The following is a 23,944-nucleotide window of genomic DNA, read 5'->3' as shown; positions in this document are numbered from 1 at the left end:
ACTTTTCGTGACTTGAGCTACGTTGCGTAACCAGACGCTACGTTGCGTAATGTACGCTGCGTGCGTCTGCCGTTTGGATTGCGTACGCAAGTCTTTTGTTAGGGACACGTGTACGCAAAACAAAGATCCACCGTAACACAATTTCTACCTTTATCAATGTAGATGATCCCTGATCATCTACCGCACACCACACTGACTGTCTTATCTCCCAGACAAGCCGTGTGTTGGTCTATACTTTAACTATTACCTCTACTATGAAATAACAGCAAATCTCTTTTTGCACTTTCTATCAATTATAAAACTTGGCAAACAGGAATAGTGATATACGAAATTTGAAAAAGAAATGCAGATAAATGTATGTGTGCGTGTATACGCAAGACAGAAGAGAAATAAAACAGTTTTAAAAGACACAAGCGTTTTGTTCTTACTTCCGGTTCCCGGATTCCTTCAGCACTCTTTATCTAAGCGAAGCAGACGCTTATCCCGTCAGCACTGCGAGACAACCTCCCACCCTTTGCTGGGGGGATAATGTCTGCTGATCTACCTAGTGCAGATATGAGAAGGATAGGACGAGTCCCCAATTGACAATGCTAAATTCCCTTGTCGTATAAACAACCCTTTATGAAGCTAAGAACACTGTACGCTGTTTACTTAAGAAGTACCGTAATGGTACGCTAGTTGCGTAACGATCGCTCAGCCGTAGGCGAGACGCTCAAGCGTCACGTTCGCTCACGGCCCAGCGATCACAGGACACGTTATTGGCTATGACTAGAGTAATGATTCGCTATGGCGTAGCGGACGCTCGAGACCACGAGGAGATCACCAGCGGCGCAGACGCTCACAACGCTATACCTTTATGTCTAAACCTTATACCAATGAAATACACGGAATACCTTAATGTGAATACAGGGTGTAAGTGCAACCTTGTGTAACCTGACTAACTACAAAGCTGCTTGAGCGTCACCGACGCTCAAGTGAACACTTAACACTATAGGAAATACACAGATACTGGTTTAGGGTCCAAAGCCTATTAACTGTATTATATCTAGTATACTTGTAAAAAAAGGGGATAACAGTACAAATGATACACTACAATATAACAAAGACTTCCTAACCAAAATACAATACTATCTAATACAATACAATACTAGTCTAGGGGAGATACGAGAGAAAGAGAAGGGAAAGAGAGAGAGAGAGAGAGAGAGATGAGAGAAATTGGCTCACAGAAAGACAATGATTACGGAGAGAAACTTACGCACAAGGGTAAACGATCGCATGCGCCTGGACATCCAGCACCCGATTTTCAGCAATGAGAACCGTTGAAGAGTGAGAGCTGGATGTGGTCGGCCTGCCTATTTATGCCCCACACACAATGCAATCTCATAGTCCCTATAATCCCATTGTCCATTGGATGAAGGAATTCGACCCTGTATCACAACAAAAGGTCATAGGTTGATTCATACAGGTGGGCTGTGACGATTTCAAACAGCTCAGGTGGGTGGGGAACTAAGTTTCCCGCCGCATACCTGAGTATGAGTAAATAATAGAGATGGACATAAACTTCTTATGTCCATAACTATTCGCACGAGCGATTAATACGCTCCAAACCAACACCGGAATATTGCTAATTAAATACTCTTCCGATGGGTACCAAACACTGCTGTATGATTCCTGTTAGACCCTTCGTACGATACAAAGAGGGATTCCTTAGCTCAGGGACCTTCTATATTAACCAAACTTTCAGAAACTATCAAAGGGATCATGATCTATAAACTACATTAATTGTGAAAATATGTAACGAATGAGTCGCACGCTACGACTACATAAACTCTACCGTAAATACGCATACCGCGCCTGCGAGTGCACGCTATTGCGGGTATGCGCCTTCACGGGAGAGCGTACGCATGCGCAGCACGGACCAGTGTGCGGTGCAAATATGGCAACGTGCATAGAGACATTTTTCTGACTTTGACACAGTGTTGAAGTACACCAGGATGAGGAGGATATGGGTGTTGCTGGCGCTGGGGAGGAAATTGACCAGGAGGATTCTGATGGTGAGGTGGTTTGTTTAAGTCAGGCACCCGGGGAGACACCTGTTGTCCGTGGGAGGAATATGGCCGTTGACATGCCAGGTGAAAATACCAAAAAAATCAGCTCTTCGGTGTGGAGGTATTTCACCAGAAATGCGGACAACAGGTGTCAAGCCGTGTGTTCCCTTTGTCAAGCTGTAATAAGTAGGGGTAAGGACGTTAACCACCTCGGAACATCCTCCCTTATACGTCACCTGCAGCGCATTCATAATAAGTCAGTGACAAGTTCAAAAACTTTGGGTGACAGCGGAAGCAGTCCACTGACCAGTAAATCCCTTCCTCTTGTAACCAAGCTCACGCAAACCACCCCACCAACTCCCTCAGTGTCAATTTCCTCCTTCCCCAGGAATGCCAATAGTCCTGCAGGCCATGTCACTGGCAATTCTGACGAGTCCTCTCCTGCCTGGGATTCCTCCGATGCATCCTTGCGTGTAACGCCTACTGCTGCTGGCGCTGCTGTTGTTGCCGCTGGGAGTCGATGGTCATCCCAGAGGGGAAGTCGTAAGCCCACTTGTACTACTTCCAGTAAGCAATTGACTGTTCAACAGTCCTTTGCGAGGAAGATGAAATATCACAGCAGTCATCCTACTGCAAAGCGGATAACTGAGTCCTTGACAACTATGTTGGTGTTAGACGTGCGTCCGGTATCCGCCGTTAGTTCACAGGGAACTAGACAATTTATTGAGGCAGTGTGCCCCCGTTACCAAATACCATCTAGGTTCCACTTCTCTAGGCAGGCGATACCGAGAATGTACACGGACGTCAGAAAAAGACTCACCAGTGTCCTAAAAAATGCAGTTGTACCCAATGTCCACTTAACCACGGACATGTGGACAAGTGGAGCAGGGCAGGGTCAGGACTATATGACTGTGACAGCCCACTGGGTAGATGTATGGACTCCCGCCGCAAGAACAGCAGCGGCGGCACCAGTAGCAGCATCTCGCAAACGCCAACTCTTTCCTAGGCAGGCTACGCTTTGTATCACCGCTTTCCAGAATACGCACACAGCTGAAAACCTCTTACGGCAACTGAGGAAGATCATCGCGGAATGGCTTACCCCAATTGGACTCTCCTGTGGATTTGTGGCATCGGACAACGCCAGCAATATTGTGTGTGCATTAAATATGGGCAAATTCCAGCACGTCCCATGTTTTGCACATACCTTGAATTTGGTGGTGCAGAATTTTTTAAAAAACGACAGGGGCGTGCAAGAGATGCTGTCGGTGGCCAGAAGAATTGCGGGACACTTTCGGCGTACAGGCACCACGTACAGAAGACTGGAGCACCACCAAAAACTACTGAACCTGCCCTGCCATCATCTGAAGCAAGAAGTGGTAACGAGGTGGAATTCAACCCTCTATATGCTTCAGAGGTTGGAGGAGCAGCAAAAGGCCATTCAAGCCTATACAATTGAGCACGATATAGTAGGTGGAATGCACCTGTCTCAGGCGCAGTGGAGAATGATTTCAACGTTGTGCAAGGTTCTGATGCCCTTTGAACTTGCCACACGTGAAGTCAGTTCAGACACTGCCAGCCTGAGTCAGGTCATTCCCCTCATCAGGCTTTTGCAGAAGAAGCTGGAGGCATTGAAGAAGGAGCTAAAAGGGAGCGATTCCGCTAGGCATGTGGGACTTGTGGATGCAGCCCTTAATTCGCTTAACAAGGATTCACGGATGGTCAATCTGTTGAAATCAGAGCACTACATTTTGGCCACCGTGCTCGATCCTAGATTTAAAGCCTACCTTGGATCTCTCTTTCCGGCAGACACAGGTCTGCTGGGGTTGAAAGACCTGCTGGTGACAAAATTGTCAAGTCAAGCGGAACGCGACCTGTCAACATCTCCTCCTTCACATTCTCCCGCAACTGGGGGTGCGAGGAAAAGGCTCAGAATTCCGAGCCCACCCGCTGGCGGTGATGCAGGGCAGTCTGGAGCGACTGCTGATGCTGACATCTGGTCCGGACTGAAGGACCTGACAACGATTACGGACATGTCGTCTACTGTCACTGCATATGATTCTCTCAACATTGATAGAATGGTGGAGGATTATATGAGTGACCGCATCCAAGTAGGCACGTCACACAGTCCGTACTTATACTGGCAGGAAAAAGAGGCAATTTGGAGGCCCTTGCACAAACTGGCTTTATTCTGCCCTCCCACAAGTGTGTACTCCGAAAGAGTGTTTAGTGCCGCCGCTCACCTTGTCAGCAATCGGCGTACGAGGTTACATCCTGAAAATGTGGAGAAGATGATGTTCATTAAAATGAATTATAATCAATTCCTCCGCGGAGACATTGACCAGCAGCAATTGCCTCCACAAAGTACACAGGGAGCTGAGATGGTGGATTCCAGTGGGGACGAATTGATAATCTGTGAGGAGGGGGATGTACACGGTGATATATCGGAGGGTGAAGATGAGGTGGACATCTTGCCTCTGTAGAGCCAGTTTGTGCAAGGAGAGATTAATTGCTTCTTTTTTGGGGGGGGTCCAAACCAACCCGTCATATCAGTCACAGTCGTGTGGCAGACCCTGTCACTGAAATGATGGGTTGGTTAAAGTGTGCATGTCCTGTTTTGTTTATACAACATAAGGGTGGGTGGGAGGGCCCAAGGACAATTCCATCTTGCACCTCTTTTTTCTTTTCTTTTTCTTTGCATCATGTGCTGATTGGGGAGGATTTTTGGAAGGGACATCCTGCGTGACACTGCAGTGCCACTCCTAGATGGGCCCGGTGTTTGTGTCGGCCACTAGGGTCGCTAATCTTACTCACACAGTCAGCTACCTCATTGCGCCTCTTTTTTTCTTTGCGTCATGTGCTGTTTGGGGAGGGTTTTTTGGAAGGGACATCCTGCGTGACACTGCAGTGCCACTCCTAGATGGGCCCGGTGTTTGTGTCGGCCACTAGGGTCGCTAATCTTACTCACACAGATACCTCATTGCGCCTCTTTTTTTCTTTGCGTCATGTGCTGTTTGGGGAGGGTTTTTTGGAAGGGACATCCTGCGTGACACTGCAGTGCCACTCCTAGATGGGCCCGGTGTTTGTGTCGGCCACTAGGGTCGCTAATCTTACTCACACAGTCAGCTACCTCATTGCGCCTCTTTTTTTCTTTGCGTCATGTGCTGTTTGGGGAGGGTTTTTTGGAAGGGACATCCTGCGTGACACTGCAGTGCCACTCCTAGATGGGCCCGGTGTTTGTGTCGGCCACTAGGGTCGCTAATCTTACTCACACAGATACCTCATTGCGCCTCTTTTTTTCTTTGCGTCATGTGCTGTTTGGGGAGGGTTTTTTGGAAGGGACATCCTGCGTGACACTGCAGTGCCACTCCTAGATGGGCCCGGTGTTTGTGTCGGCCACTAGGGTCGCTAATCTTACTCACACAGCTACCTCATTGCGCCTCTTTTTTTCTTTGCGTCATGTGCTGTTTGGGGAGGGTTTTTTGGAAGGGCCATCCTGCGTGACACTGCAGTGCCACTCCTAGATGGGCCCGGTGTTTGTGTCGGCCACTAGGGTCGCTAATCTTACTCACACAGCTACCTCATTGCGCCTCTTTTTTTCTTTGCGTCATGTGCTGTTTGGGGAGGGTTTTTTGGAAGGGACATCCTGCGTGACACTGCAGTGCCACTCCTAGATGGGCCCGGTGTTTGTGTCGGCCACTAGGGTCGCTTATCTTACTCACACAGCGACCTCGGTGCAAATTTTAGGACTAAAAATAATATTGTGAGGTGTGAGGTATTCAGAATAGACTGAAAATGAGTGTAAATTATGGTTTTTGAGGTTAATAATACTTTGGGATCAAAATGACCCCCAAATTCTATGATTTAAGCTGTTTTTTAGTGTTTTTTGAAAAAAACACCCGAATCCAAAACACACCCGAATCCGACAAAAAAAATTCGGTGAGGTTTTGCCAAAACGCGTTCGAACCCAAAACACGGCCGCGGAACCGAACCCAAAACCAAAACACAAAACCCGAAAAATTTCAGGCGCTCATCTCTAATATATATCATCATTTTTTTAAAAGGATAGTGCGCCACCACATCCCCCTCCCTTCCCAATCCTTAATAAGCCCCATGGCTAGACGCAGGCGTAATGTCTTGGTTCATTTAAGAAGGAGCTACCAGGATTTTTGTTAACACAGAATAAAACGTACAAGTATGAAAATAGAAAAATGCTGCCATTACTGGGCCATGAGTGCTGAAAGCAGCCTCTCACAGTAATAGGAACAACTGTTTATCCAGCAACAAAAGGCATAACAAAATATGTAAAGGCACCCCATAACCCAAGATTCCTTACAGGGGTTTCCAAAACCCAATGTTCTCACAGGGGGTCTCCAGAACCCAAGGTTCCTCACAGTGAGTCTCCCAAATACAAGGTTCCTCACAGGGATCTCCAGAACCCAAGGTTCCTCACAGGGTATCTCCAGAACCCACGGTTACCCACAGTGAGTCTCCCAAATACAAGGTTCCTCACAGGGATCTCCAGAACCCAAGGTTCCTCACAGGGTGTCTCCAGAATACAAGGTTCCTCAAGATGGATCTCCAGAATAGAAGGTTCCTCACAGGGGTTCTCTAGAATACAAGGTAACTCACAGGGGATCTCTAGAATACAAGGTTATTTACAGGGGATCCTCGCAAGGGTTTCCAGGAATCAGTGCTCCTCTCCGAAGATCCCAAGGTTTCTCACCAAGATCTCCATAAACCAAGGTACCGCTCAGACGTCTCAAGACCAAGGTTCAATTACAACAGCCTAGAGGACCTAAGGTTCTAACCTTCCACCACCAGATGGTGTCCCTAAGAACCAAAGGCTCAGCTCATGGATAGAAGAGGCTGTATTAATCCTGGAGAAGTGATAAAGCAGTGATAAGTGAAAGGTGATAACGCACCAGCCAATCAGCTCCTAGCTGTCAATTTACACATTGGAGCTGATTGGCTGGTGTGATATCACCTTGCACTTATCACTGCTTTATCACTTCTCCAGGCTTAATAAATCTACCCCATTAGTGCCTATTATGTATTTAACCCCCGGCTGCGTGCTGGCTCTCACATACCTCAGACACATTTGCAGCGTAAACTCTTCCCAGCAGGGCAACAGAGGTTCTGGAGGTCCCCACTATTGGTATCAACACCCCCACCCCCACACGTTACCTGGATGTCCGGAGCGCAGCAGCAATGGGAGGCACTGTCCTGCAGCAGATATTCCTGTACACTGACTCACCCTCCAGGAGGTGCCCCCAGTATGTGTGTCCCAGTCTGTGCAGCTGTAGTGTCACACACCGACAACCCCCCCAGGCTCCCTTCCGCCGTGCACCGGCTCGCTCAGCTGCGCACGCTCCCAGTCCGACAACAAGCGTCTTGCACTGTCCTTCTCGGCAGCTGCTGTTAATGAAATAGCTGAGCTGCCAGAGAGAGACTCCTCTGATTGAAATGGCTGTGTGTGTGGGGGCCCCGGGATGGTCACCCCTCCCTTAATCCGGCTCTGCTCCCCAGTCCTCTACAGTACCCTCCAACCCGACCAGAACTATTTGTGTATCACAATGAGGGTAAGGTACAGGTAAGATCCCACCTCTTGGTCTCCTGCGCACACGCAGCAGTAGTGGTGTAACATGGCATGGATGCATGGAGAGCACATACAGCTGGTTATGCAACATGGTCCTCTCCATCCTGCCATTTATTAATACTGACATGACAGCATTGTCCGGGTGACAGTGCCATGTCCTGGCCAACCTCTCCCACCGTCTCTCACAAACTGCAGAAATAATCCAAGTATGAAAACAAAACAGAGCATGATGGGAACGACCCATAGCATCCAGCACTGATACACTAATGTCCCCATTATAACTGCTCATTTGACACTAAATGTATGTACCTAGGTGTCACGGACCTGCCGGTCGCTTCTTCACAATACGCCAATCTGAGAAGCGCCGTCTGTGACGTGGGGGTCACTTTGGACACACGGGGTTAAACAAACACATTTGCTGCCACCAGCAAAGACTAATTTAGCCCTGAAGCACACGGTCAGCTCTTGCTCTTGCCTGCAAACACACTGCAATACGTAGAAAATAGGTAGACGGAGGCCTGGGTTTTAAGAACACAGAACCAGAAACTAGAATTGTAATTTTAATTCCAAGAATACTTCAGAGCTGTAGTTACAAAAAGTGTTACAAAGGTTATTGAATATGTTAAGAATACACACAGATTATGGTACATTCTCAAACAAAAGGAAAAAGAAAAAACAACACAGAATCCTAAGACTTACTGAGAAGCTTTTAGGCGTTTCTGTTGTGGAGGGATTTCACAGAGCAAATGGTATAGTGCATTCCTGACGTATGATAGCCGTTGTCCCCCAAGCAGAGGCGTAACTAGGGTTTTCGGAGCCCAGGGCAAGATGAAGAGTGGCGCCCCCCATCCCCCTCCAAAAAAACAAACAAAAAAGCATAAAATTGCGCACCGAAAAATGGGCGTGGCCACACATCAGAAAGGGCATGGTCACATACCAGAAGGGGCATAGCCACTGAAAATGGGGCGTGCCAACATGACATCACCTAACCCCTGTGTCGCCTCTCAGCACACTATCACCTCCCCCTGCGTCGTCTTTCAGCACCCTATCACCCCTATCCCTTGTGTCATCTCTCAGCACACCTTCATTACATTTTTGCACATTATGGCAGTAGAGTTCCCTATTTACACAGTACACCGGTAGAGTCCTCTTTTATACACAGTACGCAGGCAGAGTCCCCTTTATACACAGTATGCAGGCAGAGTCACCTTTATACACAGTACGCAGGCAGAGTCCCCTTTATACACAGTATGCAGGCAGAGTCACCTTTATACACAGTACGCAGGCAGAGTCCCCTTTATACACAGTACGCAGGCAGAGTTCCCTTTTTACACAGTAGCACAGGCAGAGTCCCCTTTATACACTGTACACAGGTAGAGTCCCCTTTTTACACAGTACGCAGGCAGAGTCCCTTTTATACACAGTACGCAGGCAGAGTCCCTTTATACACAGTACGCAGGCAGAGTCCCCTTTTTACACAGTATACAAAGTGCCAGATACACATTGCCCCACAGTGCCAGATACACATTACCCCACAGTGCCAGATACACATTACCCCACAGTGCCAGATACACATTACCCCACAGAGATACACATTGCCCCACAGTGCCAGATACATATTGCCCCACAGTGCCAGATACACATTGCCCCACAGTGCCAGATACACATTACCCCACAGTGCCAGATACACATTACCCCACAGAGATACACATTACCCCACAGTGCCAGATACACATTACCCCACACAGATACACATTGCCCCACAGTGCCAGATACACATTACCCCACAGTGCCAGATACACATTACCTCACAGAGATACACATTGCCCCACAGTGCCAGATACATATTGCCCCACAGTGCCAGATACATATTATCCCACAGTGCCAGATACACATTGCCCCACAGTGCCAGATACACATTACCCCACAGTGCCAGATACACATTACCCCACAGTGCCAGATACACATTACCCCACAGAGATACACATTGCCCCACAGTGCCAGATACACATTACCCCACAGTGCCAGATACACATTACCCCACAGTGCCAGATACACATTACCCCACAGAGATACACATTGCCCCACAGTGCCAGATACACATTACCCCACAGTGCCAGATACACATTACCCCACAGTGCCAGATACACATTACCCCACAGAGATACACATTGCCCCACAGTGCCAGATACATATTGCCCCACAGTGCCAGATACATATTATCCCATAGTGCCAGATACACATTGCCCCACAGTCCAGATACATATTGCCCCACAGTGCCAGATACACATTGCCCCAGAGTGCCAGATACACATTGCCCCACAGAGATACATATTGCCCCACAGTGCCTCTCTGCTCACCGCTGCTATCTGCTATGTGAGGGGAGGAAAGCGCAGTGCAGCGCCTCTTCATTTCCTCAATGCACCATGAAGTCCGGTCTCCAGTGGCCGGCCGTGGGTATCTTGGCGCTGGTTCGTTAGCCAATCAGGAGCCCGTCTGCGAGCTCTGATTGGCTAACAAACCAAACCAATGAGACTCGCCCCGCCCGAGACCAGACACTGAGCGCTTTCCTCCCCTCACATAGCAGCGGGATGGGGGACGGCCCAGGGGGCAGAGCAACAGTAGCGGGGGTCGAGTGGACATGATGCCCTGGCCACCGCCCCCCTCTGCTGGGCCTGCAAAAGCGCCCAGGACACGTGCCCTGCTCGACCCCCTTAGTTACGCCTCTGTATACTGGTTATTGTACAGTACAATAGCCTGGTCACTGAACAATATTGTATCCTGGTCATTGTACAGGATAATAACCTGGTCACAGTACAGTATAATATACTGGTCATTGTATGGTATAATACCCTGGTCACTGTACATTACATTATCCCAGCTATTGTGTAGTATGGTCACAGAGTAGAATTCTATCCTGCTTACTGCATAGTATAATAGCATGGGGGCAGAGCAATAATAGCGGGGGTCGAGTGGGCATGATGCCCTGGCCGCCGCCGCCACCCCCCTCTGCTGGGCCTGCCAAGGCGGCCAGGGCACGTGCCCTGCTCGACCCCCCCTTAGTTACGCCTCTGCCCCCAAGAAATGAAGGACTCATATTGAGGGAGAGAGTTAGTTATACCCTCAGCTGCCCTCACTTCCCCCCACCCTTGGGGTTTTTAAACCAGCTCAATGCTGTCTTGCATAGTTTGTTTGAAGATGGGAACTGAATGATGCCGGCTTCCACCCCCCAACATTTATGACTGGCACAGGATGGGAAACCATCTGTTGCTGAACATAAATTACTTCTCCCACTTATTGCTGGGTTTTGATCTTGTCCCTACTAGACGTATTTATGACTTCAGGTTAGGGTGGCCTGGTCATATTAACTCAGAGTGATCACCCCCTAGCCCCCCTGGGGTTATGTCCACAGTATTTACACCCTAGCAGGGGAGAATGACAGGCAGAGCACCAAATAACATTTTACCACACATTATAATTATAATATTATATTCTGGGATCCGATCATGTGATGGATCCTGACACTAGGTAGAAGGTAAGGAGAAAGCCAACAAGGTACTCAGTCTCACTAAATCAATATATACTGTATATATAACAGGGCCGGTTCCGGGGCTTCTGGCGCCCCGGGCGGCATTAGGGGGCGTGGCTTCGTACAGGGGGCGTGGTCATTTACACCCCCTGTACAGACTGAAATGATGTGCGGTGCGCGATGACGTCATCGCGCACCGCACAGTAAAGGACCTCTCCACGAAGGACACGTCTAGTTTCCCTTCCCAGCGGCAGCGGGGGGGAAAGGGGGGGCAGCGGCCAGCGGCAGCAGGGGGGCACACAGCAGCAGCGGATCTTGCCCTGGTGCGGCGCCCTCCGGATGGCGCCCTGCGCCCTCCGGAAGGCGGCACCCCGGGCAAAAGTCCTGCTTGCCCGTGGCAAGATCCGCTACTGTATATAACGTATGCTAAGATCCATGTTTTAGTCCCTGGACAAAAAGAAATAGATACAAAAAAGGCAGGAAAATAAAAGTGTCTATGTATAATAACAATCCACAGCGCCAATAATGAAATAAGTAATTATATAACTCACCGAAGGCGTCTGTGGGAGACAATGGTCTGATCCACCCTGTGGGGGAGAGGAGAAGAATGGATGAGTGAGTGAGGGGGGGTTCCAAACTCTGGATATTATTTCTGAACAGTGTCTTATATAATGCAGCATATTCCGTTGCGCTTTACAATTGGAACAACAGTGACAGAACAGACAATTGGAACAACAGTGACAGAGGTGGGAAGGTGGGAAGGCCCTGCTCGCACGCTTACAGTCTATAGAGTATTCCACATACGTCACAGCAACACCAGTTTTTGTCCTGGCCAATGTATTGTACAGTAATGTATCTTCTTGATCACTGTGGGGTAAAATATACTGGTCTTTGTACAAGTATTACAGTATCCTGATTATTGTACAGTGCAATATCCTGGTCACTGTACAGTACAATAGCCTGGTCACTGTTCAATATTATATCCTGGTCTTTGTACAGGATAATAACCTGGTCACAGTACAGTATAATATACTGGTCATTGTATGGTATAATACGCTGGTCATTGTACATTACATTATCCCAGCTATTGTGTAGTATGGTCATAGAGTAGAATTATATCCTGCTTACTGCATAGTATAATAGCATGGTTATTGTACAGTATATTATCCTGGTTATTGTACAGTATAACACCCTGGTTATTGTACAGTATAACACCATGCTCAATATACAGCACAATATACTGGTTATTGTACAGTATATCACCCTGGTCACTGTAGAGTAAAATACCCTTGTCACTGCACAGTACAATATCTCGGTTAATGTACAGTACTATATCCCGGTTACTGTACAATAAAAAACCTTTTCACTGTACAGTACAATATCCTGGATACTGTGCAGTATAACACCCTGGTCACTGTACAGTACAATATCCCGGTTACAGTACAGCATAACACCTTTGTCATTGTAAAGTACAATATCCAAGTTACTGTACAGTACAGCACTCTGGTCACTGTATAGTATAATACCCTGGTTACTATACAATATAACACTCGTCACTGTACAGTACAATATCCCAGTTACTGTACAGTATAACACCCTGGTCACTGTACAGTACAATGCCCCGATAATACAGTATAAAACTCTGGTCACTGTACAGTACAATATCCCGGTAGCAGTACAGTATAACACATCGGTCGCTGTACAGTACAATATCCTCATTACTGTAAAGTATAGCACTCTGGTCACTGTACAGTACAATACCCCAGTTACTGAACAGTATAACACTCTGATCACTGTACAGTACTACAACACCCTGGTTACTGTACATTATAACACCTTTGTCACTGTAAAGTACAATGGGGGTAATTCTGATTTGATCGCAGCAGCAAGTTTGTTAGCAATTGGGCAAAACCATGTGCACTGCAGGGGGGGGGAGATATAAAATTTGCAGAGAGAGTTAGATATGGGTGGGTTATTTTGTTTCTGTGCAGGGTAAATACTGGCTGCTTTATTTCTACACTGCAATTTAGATTTCAGTTTTTATACACCCCACCCAAATCTAACTCTCTCTGCACATGTTACATCTGCCCCCCTGCAGTGCACATGGTTTTGCCCAACTGCTAACAAATTTGCTGCTGCGATCAACTCAGAATTATGCCCAATATCCAAAGTTACTGTACAATATAGCACTCTGGTCACTGTATAGTATAATACCCTGGTTACTGTACAATATAACACTCTTGTCACTGTACAGTACAATATCCCTTTTACTGTACAGTAAAACACCCTAGTCACTGTACAGTACAATACCCCGGTTGCAATACAGAATAACACCCTGGTCACTGTACAGTACAATATCCTGGTTGCAATACAGAATAACACCCTGGTCACTGTACAGTACAATACCCCGGTTGCAATACAGAATAACACCCTGGTCACTGTACAGTACAATACCCCGGTTACTAAACAGTATAACACCCTGGTCACTGTACAGTACAATATCCTGGTTTCTGTACAATATAACACTCTTGTCACTGTATAGTACAATATCCCAGTTACTGTACAATATAACACCCTGGTCACTGTACAGTACAATATCCCCATTACTGTAAAGTATAGCACTCTGGTCACTATACAGTACAATACCCCAGTTACTAAACAGTATAACACCCTGGTCACTCTACAGTACAGTATCATGGTTTCTGTACAATATAACACTCTTGTCACTGTATAGTACAATACCCCGGTTACTAAACAGTATAACACCCTGGTCACTCTACAGTACAGTATCATGGTTTCTGTACAATATAACACTCTTGTCACTGTATAGTACAATATCCCGGTTACTGTACAGTATAACACCCTGGTCACTGTACAGTACAATATCCTGGTTGCAGTACAGTATAACACCCTGGTCACTGTACAGTACAATATCCCCATGACTGTAAAGTATAGCACTCTGGTCACTGTATAGTACAACACCCCAGTTACTGTACAGTATAACACTCTGGTCACTGTACAGTACAATATCCTGGTTTCTGTACAATATAACACTCTTGTCACTGTATAGTACAATACCCCGGTTACTAAACAGTATAACGCCCTGGTCACTCTACAGTACAGTATCATGGTTTCTGTACAATATAACACTCTTGTCACTGTATAGTACAATATCCCAGTTACTGTACAGTATAACACCCTGGTCACTGTACAGTACAATATCCTGGTTGCAGTACAGTATAACACCCTGGTCACTGTACAGTACAATATCCCCATGACTGTAAAGTATAGCACTCTGGTCACTGTACAGTACAACACCCCAGTTACTGTACAGTATAACACTCTGGTCACTGTATAGTACAATATCCTGGTTTCTGTACAATATAACACTCTTGTCACTGTATAGTACAATACCCTGGTTACTAAACAGTATAACACCCTGGTCACTCTACAGTACAGTATCATGGTTTCTATACAATATAACACTCTTGTCACTGTACGTGTAATACAATATCCAGATTATCGTACAGGACTTTACAATTCCGCTGGTCACTGCTGCCTGTAACATAGCTGAGAACGCTGCCTAAAATGTGTGTCACGTCCCCATAGATATCTCCTGTCACAACACCATGACATTTCCACTGCAAGCCTCTGCTCACCTGCGCTTTTTATCTGTACATGTCCATCAGGACTCTGCAGCCGCTCAAACGCTAGGGGATTTGCATAATGAGATGAGTATCCAGGCAACTAATGTACATCGGATCTTAGTTTTCCCTCCATTACGATATTTGATGCAATGAACAGTTCAGTATGAATTGACAGAGATTAAATGACCCTCATTTCTGTAACTTAATGGGGAGAAGTATTTCCGTACAGCCTACAGGAACATCACAGAGGAGCGCAGACGCCGCAGTGTGGACAGTGCAGGGATCCCTAATGTATAGCTGCCCTGCATTACCCTCTGTGTGAATAAGCCCCTAGTGGCATACGGAATACTCTCCAGTATTGATACCTATACATCGCATCCCATTTATATTCATCTGACGTGTTTAGAATCATAAGTAGGCGCATCCAAGCAGCAATTTATTTTTTAAAGCCAGATAACTGTGGAAACGCAAAATGCATTAACCGTATCTCAGAGCATTATGGCCCTCATTCCGAGTTGTTCGCTCGCTAGCTGCTTTTAGCAGCCGTGCAAACGCTAAGCCGCCGCCCTCTGGGAGTGTATCTTAGCTTAGCAGAAGTGCGAACGAAAGGATCGCAGAGCGGCAACAAAAAAAGATTGTGCATTTTCTGAGCAGCTCGGGACTTACTCCTAGCTAGCGATCACTTCAGATTGTTTAGTTCCTGTTTTGACGTCACGAACACGCCCTGCGTTCGGCCAGCCACGCCTGCGTTTTTCCAGGCACGCCCGCGTTTGTATCTGACACACCTGCGTTTTTACACATACTCCCTGAGAACGGTCAGTTACCACCCAGAAATACCCACTTCCTGTCAATCACTCTGCGGCCAGCAGTGAGACTGAAAAGCGTCGCTAGACCTTGTGTGAAACTGCATCGGCTTTTGTGAAAGTACATCGCGCGTGCGCATTGTGCCCTATACGCATGCGCAGAAGTGCCGATTTTTTGCCTGATCGCTGCGCTGCGAACGAAAGCAGCTAGCGATCAACTCGGAATGACCACCTTAGTGCGCTCCAATTGCACTGACTATAATTTTCCACTCTGCTCTACTTAAATAAAAACAAAAAGTTAATAAAGAAATGAGCACACCACACCTGGTGAAACGTACGTAAAACGTGATGATGAGCCCGCCACAGAGGTGAGCGCAGTGTGGATCGGTGCTGTGACTGGACGCAGCAGATCTCAGTATATATGATAATGCAGCAGGAGGACCACAGCTGGCTTCCTCAGATCAAATGCCGGCTTCCAAAGATGCGACATCAGATCCACTGCGTGAACACCGGGCGGCTGGCGGACATCTGAGTGATCCTCAGGGAATTCAGGATGTCCGGAAAAACTATGCTGCAGGGGCCAGTGAAACTGCGTCTGAGGATGCAGCCGCTGGCTTCTGCACACCAGGATAATGGTGCCCCCATTTTCTCCAAATGCTCACCCTCCAAGCCGTCATACCGCTGCAGACTGTCACTCTCTGCAGCAGCACTGCGTACAACATCACTACGTCATATCTGTACATACGTAGTGCGGCTCCTGCACAGGTGCAGATCCAAAAACATTGGAGGTTTGCACAAATATTGCCAGAATGTAAATCTCTGTACGGTGAAACGTGCGCTTGAGTGTCCCTTAATTGCTATTAAAGCAGGGATAATTAAAGCTAGCACCAGAACGCTGTGAACTGTTTGCAGACATGTTAAAGGCCCTCTCAGGTGTCTCAGGAGAAAATTTATGTACAATATGACGGAGTCTCCTTTTCTCATAACATTACATGATCAGACCGGAGCATCACACAAACGCGGCCTACCACGTTCTGCTGCCAGTTGTTAGATCAGTTTGTGTAAGCTGCGTTACGTCATTGCTCAGTGTACATCAGTCACAGGAAGCCGGTCTTTACAGGCAGTACTGGGTCCGTCACATAATGGCGAATATGAATCACAAATACAGCGAGCCAGGAAGCATAGTGCATATCCATCCCGAGGCTCAGAGACACTAATAAAATATACATTAAAGTCTGTTCCCCGCAGAGCTTTCAGCTGCTTTCCCTGAATATGTGACATTATGTTACAGCACCTCTGCAGATATCTAATAATCAGGCTAAACCGGAGCACTCTGCGCTCCTGGCCAGTTACCATACTACACAGCGTTGGCGCGGAATGCATTTCTATATGACAGCAATGACCTGTTACTGTGTACTGCCTTCACATGGCGCATATGACTGTCCCGTTCTGAGTGCACAGACACAGCGGCCAGCACATGTGCATCTCTGCGTATGACTGTCCCATTCTGAGTGCACAGACACAGCGGCCAGCACATGTCATCTCTACATATGACTGTCCCATTCTGAGTGCACGGACACAGCGGCCAGCACATGTGCGTCTCTGTGTATGACTGTCCCGTTCTGAGTGCACGGACACAGGAGGAGAGCACATGTGTATCTCGGTGTATGACTGACCCATTCTGAGTGCACGGACACAGGAGGAGAGAACATGTGCATCTCGGTGTATGACTGTCCCATTCTGAGTGCACAGACACAGGAGGAGAGAACATGTGTATCTCGGTGTATGACTGTCCCATTCTGAGTGCACGGACACAGGAGGAGAGCACATGTGTATCTCTGTGTATGACTGTCCCATTCTGAGTGCACAGACACAGCGGCCAGCACATGTGTATCTCTTTGCATCACTGTCCCATTCTGAGTGCACGGACACAGGAGGAGAGAACATGTGTATCTCTGCGTATGACTGTCCCATTCTGAGTGCACAGACACAGGAGGAGAGAACATGTGTATCTCTGCGTATGACTGTCCCATTCTGAGTGCACAGACACAGGAGGAGAGAACATGTGTATCTCTGCGTATGACTGTCCCATTCTGAGTGCACGGACACAGGAGGAGAGAACATGTGTATCTCTGCGTATGACTGTCCCATTCTGAGTGCACAGACACAGGAGGAGAGAACATGTGTATCTCTGCGTATGACTGTCCCATTCTGAGTGCACAGACACAGGAGGAGAGAACATGTGTATCTCTGCGTATGACTGTCCCATTCTGAGTGCACGGACACAGGAGGAGAGAACGTGTGCATCTCTTTGCATCACTGTCCCATTCTGAGTGCACGGACACAGGAGGAGAGAACATGTGTATCTCTGCGTATGACTGTCCCATTCTGAGTGCACAGACACAGCGGCCAGCACATGTGCGTCTCTGTGTATGACTGTCCCGTTCTGAGTGCACGGACACAGGAGGAGAGCACATGTGTATCTCTGCGTATGACTGTCCCATTCTGAGTGCACAGACACAGCGGCCAGCACATGTGCGTCTCTGTGTATGACTGTCCCATTCTGAGTGCACGGACACAGGAGAAGAGCACATGTGCATCTCTTTGCATCACTGTCCCATTCTGAGTGCACGGACACAGGAGGAGAGAACATGTGTATCTCTGCGTATGACTGTCCCATTCTGAGTGCACATACACAGGAGGAGAGCACATGTGTATCTCTCCGTATGACTGTCCCATTCTGAGTGCACAGATACAGCGGCCAGCACATGTGTATCTCTGTGTATGACTGTCCCGTTCTGAGTGCACATACACAGGAGGAGAGCACATGTGTATCTCTGTGTATGACTGTCCCGTTCTGAGTGCACATACACAGGAGGAGAGCACATGTGCATCTCTGCGTATGACTGTCCCATTCTGAGTGCACAGATACAGCGGCCAGCACATGTGCATCTCTGCGTATGACTGTCCCATTCTGAGTGCACAGATACAGCGGCCAGCACATGTGCATCTCTGCGTATGACTGTCCCATTCTGAGTGCACAGATACAGCGGCCAGCACATGTGCATCTCTGCGTATGACTGTCCCATTCTGAGTGCACAGATACAGCGGCCAGCACATGTGCATCTCTGCGTATGACTGTCCCATTCTGAATGCACAGACACAGCGTCCTGCACGTGTGCATCTCTATGTATGACTGTCCCGTTCTGAGTGCACAGACACAGGCGGCCAGCACATGTGCATCTCTGTGTATGACTGTTCCATTCTGAGTGCACGGACACAAGCGGCCAGCACATGTGCATCTCTGTGTATGACTGTTCCATTCTGAGTGCACGGACACAAGCGGCCAGCACATGTGCATCTCTGTGTATGACTGTCCCATTCTGAGTGCACGGACACAAGCGGCCAGCACATGTGCATCTCTGTGTATGACTGTCCCATTCTGAGTGCACGGACACAGCAGCCAGCACATGTGTATCTCTGTGTATGACTGTCCCATTCTGAGTGCACATACACAGGAGAGCACATGTGCATCTCAGTATATGACTCTCCCATTCTGAGTGCACAGACACAGCGGCCAGCACATGTGCATCTCAGTATATGACTGTCCATGAAGTTAGGCGAGTCTGTATTATATGCATTATTTTTTCTGTCTGTAAAGCGTCTTTAGTCCAGTTGGGGAAAGAGCGCTATATAAATACAAACACCATTAATATTATTATAGGCATGGCCACACCCACAAAGGTGCTGGCCACACCCACAAAGGTGCTGGCCAAAACTCTTCCGCTTCTCACAATAGGTCCATGATCAGAGGCAGGCCCGTAGTCCTGGCAATATACTGTGCTATGTTAGCGACTGGGGGCGGCCATGATGACCTCTCTCACGGGGAGGTATATCAAACCTTCTAAAGTGGACATGTTGACATTACCCATAGCAACCAGCTTCTACCTGACATAGGAGCTGATTGGTTGCTATGGCCGACTTCTCCACATTAGAAGGTTGAATACATCTCCCTGTAAGAGGGGTCAGGGTTAGCGGGTGTGGTATACAGAGAGGTAACGTCTGATTGACTACTTCCCCTATAACGTCTGCTGTTTGCTGTTCCTACATTGAAGCCAGGGGATTGACTTATCCCAACATCCAAGGTCAGTAATTTGGAATGAGGGACAGACATTCTGGAAATTATGACAGCGTTTCAGGAGCAACATCTAAAGGCTGTCCTGGGGATACAGAAATGATAGCCCAGGACAGCTCCCTGACTGCCACAACAACCTATCACAGCATGTTCTGTATTCATGTCCCCTTGTTCCTGACCACAATCACAGAACCCCCCTTCCCCCAGACTCACATCTCTGCTGATCGGCCAAACCGGCATGGCTCCTGAAGGGGCTGCGATGAAGCAAGGTCTGTAATGGCTCAGTCAGCTCCAGCCGCCCCGGGCACAGTACTGACAGTGGTGTAATGATGTCAGGGAACTGAAGGAATTAGTGCCCCTCGGTGACCACACTGCTCCTGCCCTACTTTACTAAGCACTGCCCTGATGTGAGGAGAGAGAGCTAGACTGCGTCTGCCCGCTGTGTGCTCCTCATTACACACTGTACACATGTATGACAGCTACAGCACGGGCTCACTGCTAATCCCACATCTGTACACTGCATCCTCCTCTACCTCATCCTCTGTGCTGCGTATACACACTGTACACATGTATGACAGCTACAGCACGGGCTCACTGCTAATCCCACATCTGTACACTGGCTGCATCCTCCTCTACCTCATCCTCTGTGCTGCGTATACACACTGTACACATGTATGACAGCTACAGCACGGGGCTCACTGCTAATCTCCACATCTGTACACTGGCTGCATCCTCCTCTACCTCATCCTCTGTGCTGTATACACACTGTACACATGTATGACAGCTACAGCACGGGGCTCACTGCTAATCTCTACATCTGTACACTGGCTGCATCCTCCTCTACCTCATCCTCTGTGCTGCGTATATACACACTGTACACATGTATGACAGCTACAGCACGGGGCTCACTGCTAATCTCCTCATCTGTACACTGGCTGCATCCTCCTCTACCTCATCCTCTGTGCTGTATACACACTGTACACATGTATGACAGCTACAGCACGGGGCTCACTGCTAATCCCACATCTGTACACTGGCTGCATCCTCCTCTACCTCATCCTCTGTGCTGCGTATACACACTGTACACATGTATGACAGCTACAGCACGGGCTCACTGCTAATCTCCTCATCTGTACACTGGCTGCATCCTCCTCTACCTCATCCTCTGTGCTGCGTATACACACTGTACACATGTATGACAGCTACAGCACGGGCTCACTGCTAATCTCCTCATCTGTACACTGGCTGCATCCTCCTCTACCTCATCCTCTGTGCTGCGTATACACACTGTACACATGTATGACAGCTACAGCACGGGGCTCACTGCTAATCTCCACATCTGTACACTGGCTGCATCCTCCTCTACCTCATCCTCTGTGCTGCGTATACACACTGTACACATGTATGACAGCTACAGCACGGGGCTCACTGCTAATCTCACATCTGTACACTGCATCCTCCTCTACCTCATCCTCTGTGCTGCGTATACACACTGTACACATGTATGACAGCTACAGCACGGGCTCACTGCTAATCCCACATCTGTACACTGGCTGCATCCTCCTCTACCTCATCCTCTGTGCTGCGTATACACACTGTACACATGTATGACAGCTACAGCACGGGGCTCACTGCTAATCTCCTCATCTGTACACTGCATCCTCCTCTACCTCATCCTCTGTGCTGCGTATACACACTGTACACATGTATGACAGCTACAGCACGGGCTCACTGCTAATCTCCACATCTATACACTGTTGCATCCTCCTCTACCTCATCCTCTGTGCTGCGTATACACACTGTAACACATGTATGACAGCTACAGCACGGGCTCACTGCTAATCTCCACATCTGTACACTGGCTGCATCTCCTCTACCTCATCCTCTGTGCTGCGTATACACACTGTACACATGTATGACAGCTACAGCACGGGCTCACTGCTAATCTCCACATCTGTACACTGCATCCCTCCTCTACCTCATCCTCTGTGCTGCGTATACACACTGTACACATGTATGACAGCTACAGCACGGGGCTCACTGCTAATCTCCACATCTGTACACTGCCTGCATCCTCCCTCCTACCTCATCCTCTGTGCTGTATACACACTGTACACATGTATGACAGCTACAGCACGGGCTCACTGCTAATCTCCACATCTGTACACTGGTTGCATCTCCTCTACCTCATCCTCTGTGCTGCGTATACACACTGTACACATGTATGACAGCTACAGCACGGGCTCACTGCTAATCCCACATCTGTACACTACATCCTCCTCTACCTCATCCTCTGTGCTGCGTATACACACTGTACACATGTATGACAGCTACAGCACGGGGCTCACTGCTAATCTCCACATCTGTACACTGGCTGCATCCTCCTCTACCTCATCCTCTGTGCTGTATTACACACTGTACACATGTATGACAGCTACAGCACGGGGCTCACTGCTAATCCCACATCTGTACACATGCTGCATCCTCCTCTACCTCATCCTCTGTGCTGCGTATACACACTGTACACATGTATGACAGCTACAGCACGGGCTCACTGCTATCCCACATCTGTACACTGCTGCATCCTCCTCTACCTCATCCTCTGTGCTGCATATACACACTGTACACATGTATGACAGCTACAGCACGGGGCTCACTGCTAATTTCCACATCTATACACTGGCTGCATCCTCCTCTACCTCATCCTCTGTGCTGCGTATACACACTGTACACATGTATGACAGCTACAGCACGGGCTCACTGCTAATCTCCACATCTGTACACTGCTGCATCCTCCTCTACCTCATCCTCTGTGCTGCGTATACACACTGTACACATGTATGACAGCTACAGCACGGGGCTCACTGCTAATCTCCTCATCTGTACACTGGCTGCATCCTCCTCTACCTCATCCTCTGTGCTGCGTATACACACTGTACACATGTAATGACAGCTACAGCACGGGCTCACTGCTAATCTCCTCATCTGTACACTGCATCCTCCTCTACCTCATCCTCTGTGCTGCGTATATACACTGTACACATGTATGACAGCTACTGCACGGGGCTCACTGCTAATTCCACATCTGTACACAGCTGCATCCTCCTCTACCTCATCCTCTGTGCTGCGTATACACACTGTACACATGTATGACAGTCACAGCACGGGCTCACTGCTAATCTCCTCATCTGTACACTGGCTGCATCCTCCCTCTACCTCATCCTCTGTGCTGCGTATACACACTGTACACATGTATGACAGCTACAGCACGGGGCTCACTGCTAATCTCCTTATCTGTACACTGGCTGCATCCTCCTCTACCTCATCCTCTGTGCTGCGTATACACACTGTACACATGTATGACAGCTACAGCACGGGCTCACTGCTAATCTCCACATCTGTACACTGCATCCTCCTCTACCTCATCCTCTGTGCTGCGTATATACACTGTACACATGTATGACAGCTACAGCACGGGGCTCACTGCTAATCCCACATCTGTACACTGGCTGCATCCTCCTCTACCTCATCCTCTGTGCTGCGTATACACACTGTACACATGTATGACAGCTACAGCACGGGCTCACTGCTAATCTCCTCATCTGTACACTGGCTGCATCCTCCTCTACCTCATCCTCTGTGCTGCGTATACACACTGTACACATGTATGACAGCTACAGCACGGGGCTCACTGCTAATCTCCTCATCTGTACACTGGCTGCATCCTCCTCTACATCATCCTCTGTGCTGTATACACACTGTACACATGTATGACAGCTACAGCACGGGGCTCACTGCTAATCTCACGTCTGTACACTGGCTGCATCCTCCTCTACCCCATCCTCTGTGCTGCGTATACACACTGTACACATGTATGACAGCTACAGCACGGGCTCACTGCTAATCTCACATCTGTACACTGGCTGCATCCTCCTCTTCCTCATCCTCTGTGCTGCGTATACACACTGTACACATGTATGACAGCTACAGCACGTGCTCACTGCTAATCTCCACATCTGTACACTGGCTGCATCCTCCTCTACCTCATCCTCTGTGCTGCGTATACACACTGTACACATGTATGACAGCTACAGCACGGGGCTCACTGCTAATCTCCACATCTGTACACTGGCTGCATCCTCCTCTACCTCATCCTCTGTGCTGCGTATACACACTGTACACATGT

At 48.2% G+C, this 23,944-nt stretch overlaps 1 long non-coding RNA gene across 1 annotated transcript in view; it reads right to left on the bottom strand.

Moving 5' to 3' along the window:
* Positions 1–23,944, bottom strand: part of LOC134965723 (uncharacterized) — a 371,174-nt gene that overhangs the window by 194,643 nt on the left and 152,587 nt on the right. The window contains exon 2 of the long non-coding RNA XR_010188503.1: positions 11,725–11,760. This is a non-coding gene — a long non-coding RNA (uncharacterized LOC134965723). The remainder of the gene's footprint in view (positions 1–11,724; positions 11,761–23,944) is intronic.

This window comes from Pseudophryne corroboree, chromosome 10, assembly GCF_028390025.1.
Source record: "Pseudophryne corroboree isolate aPseCor3 chromosome 10, aPseCor3.hap2, whole genome shotgun sequence".
In the NCBI taxonomy this organism is placed as follows: domain Eukaryota; kingdom Metazoa; phylum Chordata; class Amphibia; order Anura; family Myobatrachidae; genus Pseudophryne; species Pseudophryne corroboree.
This window is presented reverse-complemented; position numbering and strand designations above follow the sequence as displayed.